Raw genomic sequence first — 12,913 nt, 5'->3', positions numbered from 1 at the left:
CCGCGGCCGGCTTTATGGGGCTGTTCTTAGTCGTAAACATTGGAGGTTTCTTGCAGTAGCATGTGAGGTGCCTAAAACGTTAAGTTGCATCCTGCACTGTGAATAATTAAATTAATTATGCACATAATTTATAGGTATAATGTAACAAATAGATTACAGTCATGAAAGGTACCTACAGTACAAAAGGAACAGTTCCTGCCCTTCACTCTGACCATGAAAAAGAGAGGGCTATTTTCTTTTCAAGGTAAGATCGGTCACAAAACGAAGAGCACAGTGAAAATTAAAACTGATTTATTTGCAATATTTAGCTACACTATCCAGCTTCTTTTCTACATAGACGCCGTAGCGACTAAGACATTTGTCGTAGCGCCGCACCAACTTTCCAATACCCTCGACAAAGAAGGCGACTGTCTGTCCTTTCCGCCAATTCTCGACGCTGTTCTGCAGCTCGTTGTCTGTGCTAAAATATTAACTTCGTAGTCAGCGGTTTATGTGAGCGAAATGAGAAAATAAGAGAGAGGCAAGGCCAGGCTGTACTGTGGATGATCAAACACTTCCCGTCGAAAACGCTGTAGAAGCGTCTTTCTTTGCAGCTGAAGCATGTGGCCGAGCATTATTACGAAGAAGAACAATGCTGGATGCCAACACTCCTCGTCGCATGTTATGAATTGCCTTTTGCCGATGACTTTCTCCTACCGCCTGATCCACTCGTTGCACAACATCATCATTTGACATTCACTTCCTTCCTGACCGCCTATGAACGACTGTACTTCTGCTTCAAAATTCCTGCACCATCGCTGCACGTTACTGTTTGCACATGACAGTTAAGTGACGTGGATTGTATGAGATCAGGGGGAACCATTCAGCACGAAGAAACCAATTGACAACTCGCATTTCATATTTGGCGGGAAACACTACCGTTGTAGGCAACTTCACATGCTCACTGTGCGCTCAGAGCTGAAAAGTGCGACGTGACGCGATCGATGGGTGTACCAGAGACTCTGTGCAACGTATCTACTCACAGTTTCATCGTATTGTCACTGGGCTTTGATCAGGCCTGCTACTGTTCGTGATGGTATGTCTCTGATGGAAGCATCACCAATTTTTCGACTGGCAAATGTAGGAAAGCTAGTCGCAACGAATATTGTCAAACGTATTGTATACATCTCTTTTGTGGAGAACGCAATACCAAACCGTTTTACTGAATTAAAGTTATTTAAAAACAGTCTTGATCGCAGACGATGTAAAGTTCTGACTGGTTTCGGCCTTTTAATTACGGGTCATCATCAGAGTTTGCACCATCTGGATGACGGCGGTGACGCCTCACCCGCTGTGGAGGCCTCAGTCACTGAAAATACAAATAGAGGACGCCATCGAATGGAAATGTTTCTAGAACGCCACCCAGAACAAGGACGATGCAGGCCGCAAGACCTGAAACCCGGAAGGGCTTCCAAATTAGATAAGTTTGTTGCGACTGATTACTTTGTGAAACTAAAAGAGGTAATGCTTCGAATCGGTGTACCTGATAAATCTCATCTGTTATATTATAACGAAGAGAAACGTTGTAGACTGCGTTGTACCTCCAAGAAGAAGTTCACGCACGGAAAGGAGCTAAACGCGTTCACTTGGTAGCTCCAGAACATGCTGAGACACAGCTGATACACGTGGCATCGCTGTGGTACGTTTTATATTCCTCCCATGATTTTGTTCAAGGGGCAGAGATGGAGACCAGAGTGGGAAGACAATCTTCCTCCACGTAGGAAAGATACGATGACGGCGAAGGGGAGCAAGAGCACCGAAGTATTTACTTACTGCATCGGTCATCTTTCCCAGCACAACACGAATGTAACTAAAACATAACTTAGTTTTGAGAATTTTCTCAGCATCTTGATATTGGTGTTGTTTCTGCAGCGGAAAGACTAACTATTACTTTGTTTTGTCTCCCGAGTAATACCACCCACGATTTGCAACCATCGGATAAATTAGGCCTTAAATCCTTTGAAACGTTATGGGATAATAATGTGCAACAGTACTATCTAATCGGGAACATAAAGCAGGTAGAGCTACAGTTGAGAAAATATTTTCTAGCGTTTGGGATAGACTCATGACTGCTGCGAACTTGCTACCTGGACCAAAACAACAATATATGCTCCCTCAACTTTGTCCGAGAGCCCGCCGAACATTTCTGAGAATAATTTTTCGCCGTACACACCTCCTGCAGCGACACGTCATTTACCGAATACATATATGGAGACTCCCCATTCTTCAAATTCTTGTGCTTCAAATGTTTCCCCAAGTGAAATACTGTCCACGCGTAAAATGAAACAGCAAGAAACGCCGAGCCTTGAATTTCAGGAGTCTGGTAGTTGTGAAGTCACTACGCGCAAGCAACAAGAGTAAAAAGACATTGGTGGCAAGTAGGTCTACAAAGCAGTCAATTGCGAGCAAACGAGCAGAGTATCTCCACGAATGTCTCTCAGCCAAGCACAAGTTCTATAAAATTCATCTGTGAGCTGCTAAGTTGTTTTGTTTGTAAAGACAATCATGTACGTGATATGAGGCATTTTGTTCAGTGCAACAGTTACGTTTATGAAGTGTGTGTTATACTAACAAAGAATGTTACAGACAGTTTCATTTGCCAAAAGTATGCAAATTACTTCCTTTTCAAATTCGAATTTGATAGTACCACATAAAAATGCTATTCAGTATTTTATGAATATTATAACAATACATCGTGTATGTATTAAAGAGATTTACATAAATTAAAAAACGCCCAGGTCATTGCAGCTAACAGATTATTTCAGTAATGTGGCCTTTTGGAAGCACCTTGTCCCTAATGATGCCGTTGCGCGGAATTATAGTTCACACCACATCAAAATTATATTATACTTCCGGCAAGGTCAATTAAATGACCAGAGAAGTCTACTAGTATCAAAGATAGGACTTAATTTGAGGACGAAATTTCTGAGAATGTACGTTTGGGGCACCGCATTGTATGGCAGCGAAACGTGGACTGTGGGAAAACCGGAACAGAAGACAATCGAAGCATCTGGATATGCTGCTAAAGACGAATGTTGAAAATTAGGTGGACTGATAAGGTAAGGAATGAGGAGGTTCTGCGCAAAATCGGAGAGGAAAGGAATATGTGGAAAACATTGACTAGGGGAAGGGAGAGGATGACAGGACATCTGTTAAGATATCAGAGAATGATTTCCACGGTACAAGAGGGAGCCGTAGAGAGCAAACTGTAGAGGAAGACAGAGATTGGAATACATCCAGCAAATAATTGAGGACGTAGTTTGCAAGTGCTACTCTGAGATAAAGAGGTTGGAACAGGAGAGGAATTCGTGGTGGGCCGCATCAAACCAGTCGGAAGACTGATGACTCAAAAAAAAAGATTATGCACGAAAAGTAATACATTACAGTGTAAAACATTTATGCCCTCCAAAAATAGTTGTAAACCGTAGTACGTCCTTAGCCGGGCCACCTACCTTAGGCTATAAGTCAGTCTATAAGGACAGTTTTGCGTTTAGTTCGGTGTTCCATTGTTCCATATTTCTATGAACAGTAGTAAAATATGTTTTCGTAAATGATTTGTTATAAAAAAAATCAGTTATTGGAACAACTCTTGCTCGGGGGGTAGCATTGCAGGAGTTACTTCAGTTTAAATGTTGCAACCAGAATTTGCAGCATGGTGGATAAGTATACGAGGGTTGCCCAGAAAGTACTGAAACGCATTTTTTTCTTCAACAGTTCATTACTGAATATAATGAGAATTACACACACGAGAGAATGTGGTTATATCTACACACCCTATTTTGCCACGTAATCTCCATCCCGTTCTACGGCTTTCCTCCGGCGCGAAACAAGGGCGTGTACGCCCTGTCGGTACCAATCCCTTCCCTTGTGGCGGAGCCAGTGCTTTTCTGTGTGAATCCCCTCCTCATCGTCCTAAAAATGTCTTTTACGAATGTCATCCTTTAATGGCCCAAACAAGTGGAAGACCGACTACGCTAGGTCAGGTGTGTCCGGTGTGACGGGTGGATGGTCTCCCCGACCTCTGGAAATCGTGGAGCTCCGCCGAAACGCCTTCTGATGACCCGATCCTCCGTGCCCAGCGACTAACTGTACTTCTGTCGACAGCAGGTGTTTCCTAAACTTTGCACAAGCGTTTGTGAATATTCCCCACAGTTTCTCTCTCTGCAGTTAGAAATTCAATGACAGCACGTTGTTTGCTGCCGTCCATTCACGAATTCACGTCTGAGAGATTTGCGAGGAGAGGAGAAGGATGACATTAACTTCCGAGCAGGGTAGACGGTGTGGGTTGAGCGTCCTGTGCAGTACTGACAACTTAGTTTTCATACTGGTCATCTGCTGCGGTAAAAATATCACACTGAACTGGCGCATTTAAAAGATGCTCACTTCATGTGTGATACAAAATGGTTACAAAAACAACACAAACATACACAGCTCACGTACAATATTCCCACCACAATTTCTAGAATGCATTTCAGTAACTTTGCTTCGAAACTAACAGTAGAACGCTATCCGCGCGGAGTGGCCACGCGGTTACGGGTACCATGTTACGGATTGCGAGGCCACTCCCACCTGATGTTCGATTTCTCCCTCGGGCCTAGATGTGTGTGTTGTTCTTGTAAACTAATTTTTACCTACTCGCTTAGGACGCTTGAGATCACCTCATTTTGTAATTAACACACTACGTGTTGACGTTGTTTCTGTTTCCGCTTGAGCGGGATTGCCTCAAAATCATCGTTGCTTGTCGCCTGGTTCATTTCTCACGTATTTCGTGTTGATAATTGTGGTTGTTGTGAAGTGAATCATTGTTATTTTGGTACTGCTTTGTAACAGAGATGAAAAATGTTCTAAAAACGATAAAATAATTTTTAGTAAATATACCAAATATTTTCACAATTAATTAAAAGAGATGGTGTCTTTTGGAAATAGACTAAAGTAAATAAAACAAGTAGCAGAGTGCATGTCTGAGTTATAGAGGTTCCTTTATATAAAAACGTAGGCCTAAGAAAAGGGAAATTTAATTTTTATGAAAATTAAATGGCAACGGCCTTGCTGCAGTGGATACGCCTGTTCCCGTGAGATCACCGAAGTTAAGCGCTGTCGGGCGTGGTTGGCACTTGGATGGGTGACCACCCGGGCCGCCATGAGCTGTTGCCATTTTTCGAGGTGCATTCAGCCTCGTGATGCCAATTGAGGAGCTACTCGACAGAATAGTAGCGGCTTCGGTCAAGAATACCATAATAACGACCGGGAGAGCGGTGTGCTGACCCCACGCCCCTCCTATCCGCATCCTCCATTGAGGATGACACGGCGGTCGGATGATCCCGGTACGCCACTTGTGGCCTGAAGACGGAGTGAGTGAAAATTAAGTAATTCCTTGTTTAAGGTTAATTCTGAATTTAATAGAACACACACAGTTATACAATAAATACACGATGAATACACGGAAAAGCTGAAAACTGTTTTCAATAACCGATCGATAATTAAATAAACAATATCCAACAAGAAAGTGAGAAATTCGGAAAAAGATGTACTTCTTTAGAAATTGACGATAAAGTGAGACTTCGCTTAACGAGCATAATTCGCTTCTGAGTCTTAATGTGGGTTGTGAAACACTTGCTATGCGAAACATTTTTCTGTAGGAATTGATGTACAAAACAAGATAATCCATTCCATTTCGAAAAAATATTAAAACAGTTTATAAAATAGTAATCTAATGGTTTAATGTTCAAATGTGTGTGAAATCTGATGGGACTTAACTGCTAAGATCATCAGTACCTAAGCTTACACGCTAATTAACCTAAATTATCCTAACGACAAACACACACCACCATGCCCGAGGGAGGACTCCAACCTCCGCCAGGACCAGCCGCACAGTCCATGACTGCAGCGCCCTAGAACGCTCGGCCAATCCCGCGCAGCCTAGTGGTTTAATGCTGTGCGTCTTCGCGTGCAAAGAAGTTGTCTAAAGACATTTGCTTTTGCTTACTTCTCAAAATGTGTGCCAAACACAGAAAACGGCTAGTTGAATTATACATCTCCCAACATATTGTTTATGGCCAGCTTTACTAAATTTGCGTAGGTTAACGGTGACAGATCTAAAAAGGAATTCATAAATTATTTCAAGGTCATGAATTAACATGAGCCTTAGAAGTTAGATGAGCTAGCAACAACGTCACAGAGAATTTGCGACATCGTCGAGGCTGGAGCGTACGTAACGGGACATCAACAAGAACACAAAGTCTGTCTCTAACAGCACAGCTGGATATTGCATTGTCGGCGGCATTGTCATTGGTCGGAGCTTCTACTGTACAGGGGTAACGTATACAAAATTATGTTGTGTATCTACATCTACATTTATACTCCGCAAACCACCCAACGGTGTGTGGCGGAGGGCACTTTACGTGCCACTGTCATTACCTCCCTTTTCTATTCCAGTCGCGTATGGTTCGCGGGAAGAACGACTGTCTGAAAGCCTCCGTGCCCGCTCGAATCTCTCTAATTTTACATTCGTGATCTTCTCGGGAGGTATAAGTAGGGGGAAGCAATATATTTGATACCTCATCCAGAAACGCACCCTCTCGAAACCTGGCGAGCATGCTACCCCGCGATGCAGAGCGCCTCTCTTGCAGAGTCTGCCACTTGAGTTTGCTAAACATCTCCGTAACGCTATCACGGTTACCAAATAACCCTGTGACGAAACGCGCCGCTCTTCTTTGCATCTTCTCTCTCTCCTCCGTCAACCCGATCTGGTACGGATCCCACACTGATGAGCAATACTCAAGTATAGGTCGAACGAGTGTTTTGTAAGCCACCTCCTTTGTTGATGGACTACATTTTCTAAGGACTCTCCCAATGAATCTCAACCTGGGACCCGCCTTACCAACAATTAATTTTATATTATCATTCCACTTCAAATCGTTCCGCACGCATACTCCCAGATATTTTACAGAAGTAACTGCTACCAGTGTTTGTTCCGCTATCATATAATCATACAATAAAGATCCTTCTTTCTGTGTATTCGCAATACATTACATTTGTCTATGTTAAGCGTCAGTTGCCACTCCCTGCACCAAGTGCCTATCCGCTGCAGATCTTCTTGCATTTCGCTACAATTTTCTAATTCTGCAACTTCTCTGTATACTACAGCATCATCCGCGAAAAGCCGCATGGAACTTCCGACACTATCTACTAGGTCATTTATATATATTGTGAAAAACAATGGTCCCATAACACTCCACTGTGGCACGCCAGAGGTTACTTTAACGTCTGTAGACGTCTCTCCATTGATAACAACATGCTGTGTTCTGTTTGCTAAAAACTCTTCAATCCAGCCACACAGCTGGTCTGATATTCCGTAGGCTCTTACTTTGTTTATCAGGCGACAGTGCGGAACTGTATCGAACGCCTTCCGGAAGTCAAGAAAAATAGCATCTACCTGGGAGCCTGCATCTAATATTTTCTGGGTCTCATGAACAAATAAAGCGAGTTGGGACTCACACGATCGCTGTTTCCGGAATCCATGTTGATTCCTACATAGTAGATTCTGGGTTTCCAAAAACGACATGATACTCGAGCAAAAAACATGTTCTAAAATTCTACAACAGATCGACGTCTATAGTTTTGCGCATCTGCTCGACGACCCTTCTTGAAGACTGGGACTACCTGTGCTATTTTCCAATCATTTGGAACCTTCCGTTCCTCTAGAGACTTGCGGTACACGGCTGTTAGAAAGGGGGCAAGTTCTTTCGCGCACTCTGTGTAGAATCGAATTGGTGTCCCGTCAGGTCCAGTGGACTTACCTCTGTTGGGTGATTCCAGTTGCTTTTCTATTCCTTGGACACTTATTTCGATGCCAGCCATTTTTTCGTTTGTGCGATGATTTAGAGAAGGAACTGCAGTGCGGTCTTCCTCTGTGAAACAGCTTTGGAAAAAGGTGTTTAGTATTTCAGCTTTACGCGTGTCATCCTCTGTTTCAATGCCATCATCATCCCGGAGTGTCTGGATATGCTGTTTCGAGCCACTTACTGATTTAACGTAAGACCAGAACTTCCTAGGATTTTCTGTCAAGTCGGTACATAGAATTTTACTTTCGAATTCACTCGTTATGCGAATCACTCTTTGTAGAAGGTGCTCGTTAAGCGAATTTTGACTGTGCTTTGTCGTAGCAATAATGCTGCTGTAAACATTAGTCTATTTATTCTTACAAATTTTCTGTTATACGATTGTATTTCTTTCCCAAGGAGAGTAAGCCATACCATCACGGGTAAAGTCAATAACAATAATGATGCGATTCAAATGCACAGCGCTTTATCGGCACATCTGCAATATGATGATGTCTCTCATTTGTATAATTTAAAATCATGCTCCATGCTTATCAGGAGTTTATTGTTTTAACAGTTTCTATTCGTCGGATGACACCAGCGAAATCTGTCACTGGTGCACCGTAGGGTTGCAGTCTTATACGCAATAAAAATACAGTTTCAATGAGAAGGCTGTGCCTGTTTATTTATTACTAACTTGTAAAATAGTGATTCTGTTTTTCAAACACAATTAATCAAATAAATGTCTAATTGAAGCCTATTTCTCTTCTTAGTTTTTATGTTCATTACTGAAGAGAACGCTAAATCATGTAGGTAGGAAGTAGTAATTTCAAAGCTTCCCTTGACAGCTGTGGATATTCTCCCTTTGTCTTCACCCAGAAGCCGTCACTCTTTTGCGAATTAAATTCCATTTTAAACATGCCGTCAGCAGCACAATCTATAAGTGTTTCTTTCGTCCTCATGCTCAGAGAAACCAGCCCTGCTCACATATCTAAAAAAGGATTTAGTATCCCTCTGTACACGTTGTCAGCTTCCGAGTTCAGTGCCCGAAAGTAGCTTAATAGCTTCCCTGTGAAATTATGCAAGCTTTCTACCGCCGAGTGGCTCATTTCAATTTCGCCGACAATCTCCTGAAGCAAGGGAAAGACTCGAATATGACCTTTTCTGAAGAAGTTGACACAAACGAAGTTTTCCGAGGAATCCTTTGATTTTATCCTTGGTCGTCATAATGTTTTCTTCACTCCCTCTTGTTTAAAATGTTGAGTTGGTTGGAAAGATCAACGAGAAATAGCCAAATAGGGTTACAAAAATAATTAGCATATCCAGATTTAGAACCTTGCAAGAATGTTAAAAATTCAGCTTTTAGATCCATAACTGGTACCAATACCTATCCTGTGGAAAGCCACCTGATCTCTGTGTGATTAAAGAGATTTTGATCGAGCGAACCAATGTCAATCCTAAATGATTGTAAATAGCCGGGTTTGCAACGCTTTACGTCTAATAGAATTCACAAATTTGATAACATCTTTAAGTACATCATTTAAATCAGAAATTAAAACAATGACTGCCAGATCTTGTTGATATAAAAAGCAGTGTGTCAATGAAATATTTGGCATAATTGATTTCAGTTTCCCAACGAGCCTCAGTCATTGCTTTAGCACTTTCACTACAAAAGGTGATACATTTGGTCGTAGATGAGAGTGCTTTCTAAAACCATGTCGTACGAACACTGGGTAATAGTGTTCGCAAGAAGTGGTTTACAATATAAAACGTCTTACGTGATACTTACAGCTGCTTCAGAGTTCACAAATACCATAAATTGCGGACAGTCTGAAACATCAGTATATACATCAAACTGCAAAGGAAAATGTGGACTCTTCTTTAATTTTTCGACTAACTATGCTTTATTGTCAATGGCCACATCGCTTATTCTTTGTTCAGTTGTAGTATCACAAAGTGGTATGCTTTTTAGCTTGTTTGCCTCCTGATTACCTCACATAATTTAAGCCATATACAGGACTGCATTAGCGACTCATTATGTGACTCGGCAGTTAGCCAAAGACATTTTCTCGTTGACGCCTAGAATCAGTTTAAAAAAATCACCAGTAGCATAGTAATATTGTTAATCAAAAAATGACAATACTAGTTTATTACCTGAATCGCAATAGTTTGTCGTTGGTTGAGGGTATTCAATTTCCTTTCGAAGAAATCCAACGTTTATCAGCGTTCTTGATTGTTTATTTGAGAGATGACGCGTAAGATTTGATGGTTTCATATTTTCACGTGACAACAGTTCACTGCGAATTACACATAGAGGTTTATTGTTCACTGCAGAAAAACCATACTTCAAATAAGTGTCGCCACATAGTCTTATTTTTTTCGATTCTGTTTCGCTGCCACTAGTACCGGATGTAGAGGGCTCTGCAGCTCTTTGGAGAAACTTTTTCATTTTTTGCTCGTTCAGAACGAAGCAGAAAGAATAATCACGTCCGTACTGGCTGGGGTATTCGGACAGCTGACTAAAGCGAGCAAAAAGGGACGTCTATGCGACCACTGACCCCTCTCGCCGACATGCGTCAAATGTGGCAAAGAATATATTACTGCCCACAGAGCGCTGCAACTACATTGCACGCGCATTTGATTTCTCGATTGTACAGTATTAACAGGAAGAATATTAAATATGTTGCGTTTGAAATCACCGATATAATTTCATAACGGTTCATGAGGGTCACCAGAATTTTTTACTTTGAAGGGGATCGTGTACTCAAAACGGATGAATAATACTGTTCTAATGAATGTAAATACATAAAACTGCGACCAGTCACTTTTTTGAATAATTATTTATTATTCCATGAACCGGTTTTCGAACCTTTTCAGGTTCTTCTTCAAGATGATTTCTGGAAGTTACATCATTATTTGTAGAATAATACTGGGTGCTGGCTTTTTTCGTTAACGTCCATCTGTCTGCTTCCATTTTGATGGCCAGTTGGTATACCACTTAACACAATCCCGCGCGGCACACTTTTACACAATCTGTATAAACAGTAACGGGTTCTAAAACATCCGTAATGGATAAGCTCAAACTTAAACTGCTCTACTGTTCTAGAATATTGCACTGAGGCGACAAAAGTCCTGTGATAGCGGCTCTGAGCACTATGGGACTTAACATCTATGGTCATCAGTCCCTTAGAACTTAGAACTACTTAAACCTAACTAACCTAAGGACAGCACACAACACCCAGTCATCACGAGGCAGAGAAAATCCCTGACCCCGCCGGGAATCGAACCCGGGAACCCGGGCGTGGGAAGCGAGAACGCTACCGCACGACCACGAGCTGCGGACTGTGATAGCGATATGCACTTATATAGATGGCGGTAGTATCATCTACACAAGATGTAAAAGGGTAATGCGTTGGCGGAGCTTTCATGTTACTCAGGTAATCCGTGTGAAGAGGTTTCCGACGTAATTATTGCCGTACGTCGGGAATTAACAGACTCTGAATGTGGAATGGTAACGGGAGCGAGACGCATAGGACATTCCGTTTCGGGAATAGTTAGGGAGTTCAATAATGCGAGTCTGTGTTACGAATACCAGATTTCAGTCATTATATCTTACCACGGACAACGCAATGGCTGACGGCCTTCACTTAACGACCGAGATCAGCGCCGTTTTCGCAGAGTTGTCAGCGCTAACAGACAAGCAACACTGCGTGTAATAACCATAGAAATCAATGTGGGACGTACGACTAACGTATCCCTTACGACAATGGAACGAAATTTGGTGTTAACGGGCTATGGCAGCAGACACCTGACGCTATTGCCTTTTCTACCAGCACGTCATTGCCTGCAAGGCCTGTCCTGGGCTTGTGACCATATCGGTTGGACCCTAGATGACTGGAAAACCGTGGCGTGGTCAGATGAGTCCCGATTTTAGTTGGTAAGAGCTAATGGTAGGGTTCGACTCAACGAGGCCATGGGCCCAAATTTTCAAGCTGGTGCTGGCTCCATAATGGTGTGGGCTGTTAAAAAATATATCGGCTCAACCACTTGTTTATAGTGTAAAACACTAAGATTGACGCGTTTCGGAAGCCAAGCTTCCATCATCAGAATAATAAAAAGTAAAAGAACCTGTTAAAACTCGCTAAAATGGCACATGCACCTGGCACAATAACAGGTTCTTTTACTTCTTATTATTCTGATGATGGAAGCTTGACTTCCGAAACGCGTCAATCTTAGTGTTTTACACTATAAACAAGTGGTTGAGCCGATATATTGAAATTGACAACCACGGCCTCTGATCCAGTATGGATAAAATCAAAGGTATGGGCTGTATTCGCTTGGAATGGACTGGGCCTTCTCGTCCATCTAAACCGATAATTGACCATTTTCAGCCAATCACGGACTTCAAGTACCGAAACAACAATGGAATTTTTATGGACGACAATGTGTCATGTTACCACGCAACAATTGTTCGCAATTGGTTTGAAGAAAATTCTGGAAAATATGAGCGAATGATTTGGCAATCCAGATCGCCCGGCATGAATTCCACCGAACATTACTGAGACATAATCGAGAGGTCAATTCGTGCACAAAATCCTGCACCGGAAACACTTTCTCAATTATAAACCGCTGTAGAGGACCCATGTCTTAATATTTCGTCATAGGACGTCTAATGACTTGTTGATATGCCAGCCAGAGTGGCCGAGCGGTTCTAGGCGCTACAGTCTGGAGCCGCGCGACCGCTACGGTCGCAGTTTCGAATCCTGCCTCGGGCACGGATGTGTGTGCTCTCCTTAGGTTAGTTAGGCTTAAGTAGTTCTAAGTTCTAGGGGACTGATGACCTTAGAAATTAAGTCCCATAGTGCTCAGAGCCATTTGAACTAACTTGTTGAGAACATGCAGCATCGAGTTGCTCCACAACGTTGGGCAAAGGATGTCCGACACGATATTAGGAGGTATCCTATAACTTTTGTCTCCTCAATATAGTGTCAAATACTCGAAGGAACAACAAAGCAAGGCATGTCCCGGTCATCAGAGCGGAACATGTAGGTGAG

At 42.3% G+C, this 12,913-nt stretch overlaps 1 pseudogene; it reads left to right on the top strand.

The window, feature by feature from the left end:
• The first annotated feature begins 5,075 nt into the window (after positions 1 to 5,075).
• LOC126458859 (5S ribosomal RNA) lies at positions 5,076 to 5,193 on the top strand (annotated as a pseudogene).
• The last annotated feature ends 7,720 nt before the right edge of the window (positions 5,194 to 12,913 follow it).

Source organism: Schistocerca serialis, chromosome 2, assembly GCF_023864345.2.
Source record: "Schistocerca serialis cubense isolate TAMUIC-IGC-003099 chromosome 2, iqSchSeri2.2, whole genome shotgun sequence".
Lineage (NCBI taxonomy): Eukaryota > Metazoa > Arthropoda > Insecta > Orthoptera > Acrididae > Schistocerca > Schistocerca serialis.
The sequence above is the reverse complement of the archived record's forward strand: the minus strand, read 5'-3'. Positions and strand labels throughout refer to the sequence as shown.